The sequence below is a fragment of the Benincasa hispida genome, chromosome 6, assembly GCF_009727055.1.
Source record: "Benincasa hispida cultivar B227 chromosome 6, ASM972705v1, whole genome shotgun sequence".
In the NCBI taxonomy this organism is placed as follows: domain Eukaryota; kingdom Viridiplantae; phylum Streptophyta; class Magnoliopsida; order Cucurbitales; family Cucurbitaceae; genus Benincasa; species Benincasa hispida.
This window is the reverse complement of record NC_052354.1, coordinates 52,655,856-52,658,209: the sequence shown is the minus strand read 5'-3', so window position 1 is coordinate 52,658,209 and position 2,354 is coordinate 52,655,856. Positions and strand designations below refer to the sequence as shown.

The 2,354-nt window shown below is 39.6% G+C and overlaps 1 non-coding gene across 1 annotated transcript; it reads left to right on the top strand.

Moving 5' to 3' along the window:
• The first annotated feature begins 340 nt into the window (after nucleotides 1-340).
• LOC120080622 lies at nucleotides 341-447 on the top strand. The gene has a single exon (XR_005482576.1). It is a non-coding gene; the product is annotated as a small nucleolar RNA R71 (small nucleolar RNA).
• The last annotated feature ends 1,907 nt before the right edge of the window (nucleotides 448-2,354 follow it).

Sequence of the window (2,354 nt, the reverse complement as noted above, 5' to 3'; positions counted from 1 at the left end):
CTTCGCAAGTGGCACAACTTGTGCTTATCTGCTTGATTGCGTTGACCTGCCCTCATTGCATTCCCGGGCTATTGATTGCGATGCCCTATATCAGATTTATCATCGCATTCATTTGATTTTTAGGGATGTGATGGCCCCATTGCTTGCGTCACCTTCTTTAATTCCAAGTCATTGATTGCTTTCCCTCAAATCTTCATGATTCTTCGAAATACGATCAAGGATATTTTTAGCCTCGTCATATGTTTTGTCAAGCAGACATCCAACTGCTGCCACATTGGCAGCCGTCTGCGATACAGGGTTCAAACCATGATAAAAGATTTCCATTTAGAGACAGTCGGGTAAGCCATTGTGCAAACAATCTCGCACCAATCTTTTAAACCTCACCCAAGCATCACTGAGAGATTCGTCAATATCTTGTTCAAAATTTGTAATCAACTTCCTTCTTCTTGTATTCTCTGTCGGGGGAAGTATTTTTTCATGAACTTCTCTACTACTTGTTCCTAAGATGTTATCTCCCCTGGTTCGAGAGAATAGTCCCATTTCCTTGCTTGGTCTCACAGCGAAAATGGGAACAACGTTAGTCGAACCTCCTCAGCTGAGATGTTTGGGAACACAAAAGTATTGCATATTTGAATACAACTCCGAAGATGGCCGTGCGGATCCTCGCCACACCTTCTGCCAAACTATCCGACAGTCTGAATCATCTGCAGCATAACCGGCTTCATCTCGAACCTCAATCCATCCAGGGCTGGCCTTATGATTCTTGGGGAGAAATCATAGAGGTTGGGCGACGCATAGTCCTGGATAGGCCTATTGCGGTCGTTCGCCAAGAGAATGGGGTTTGCCATGATATTGTTTGCGTTTGCTGCTCTGTCTTCTGGTTGTTTCACCATGTTGGGATTTCTTTCTTGTTGTTGCTGGCGGTTGCTTCTTCTTCTTCTTCTGAACGTTCTTTCAATCTCTGGGTCGTAGTTGGGCTCAGGAACTTGTCCTTCGTTCATACAATGCCCACTTTTTCCCTTACCAAAGGAGAGGCAGTGCATAGAGGTTGAAAGCTGCCAAAAAAATAAAAAAGTTACTAGTAGCGCAATATGTACTGCCGTAGTCCCCGACAATGACGCCAAAACTTGATGCGTTGTGAATGTGATAAAATAATGATGTATAATTTTGATGGTGATTTATGTGTTGCACATGCAAGTTTTCTTAGTAAAACCCAAGTATAAATCTTACTAGGTTTCCTGGTAAGTCCAGGGTCGAACACAGGGACTACTGAGTTACTTATGCGTTAATAAATTTTTTATTCCTTTGTGGTGACAAAAACAAATAAGTGGTCGATGTGTTGTTTTAAATATAGATCCTATGCTGCAGAATTGAGTAAAGAGTTGATGACAGTGAAAGTTACAATGAGTATGTGGGGAACGGGTTGAGAAGGGATTTAGCTAACACTTCCCAAGATTGCGTTCAAGTTATGCGATCATGCTATACACACATAACAACATGTCATCTCTCAATGCAAATGTCATAGTTCCTAATTCTAGGACACATGAAATGTATACGATAATGTCGATAGGACTTATGTCTAAGCCTCTATTCTTGTCTATGCAATGATGACACACGCATACACAAGGTGACCGTATACTATCATATCCTATTTCTAGGGTGCATGCGATGCATAATAGCAAATAGAACTTATCTTTAAGTTTCTATCTCTTGCTTATGCAGTTCTAATCTGATCGCTGAATTCCTTGGATCGCAATTTTCTTTGCACCAACGCATTTTCCTATACAAAATAAGTAAATTAGCTGCTTTATTACGATGAGCACATGTGATCGCAATATTCTCAACTTAATGCTTTTGGACATGATTTTGCATATTTTTACCATCACATTCCCGCATTTTTTTATATCTTTGCATTGCAATAACGTGCATTTCTACCTGTTATCATCAACCCACCGCAGGAAAGGATGCAATCAAAGATAATGCAGGCGACAGAGAAAATTTAGGGGTTGTGTCCTTTCTTGACTCATTTTATTTTAATTTTGCACTTCTCACATTTTATTTTAATATTGCTAAATTCTACTATCGCATCCTCTTTAGTTTGACTCAATCTTGAATTTTTGATTATTTTATTTAGTCGCCGCATTCTTCCCCGTACCAATTATGACTTCAATGATGAAATTCATGCCTTTATTTCTTACCGCATGTACTAGAGTCAAGTTAATTTTGGGACAATCAATTCATGAAACATTTCTAAAAATTTAGTGGGCTACCAGCTTTCCTTCAAAACGATTTTTACGAAATTTCCTAAGTTCATCACATGAGTTATGTCGTCTCTTAGCAATGGGGACACTGCT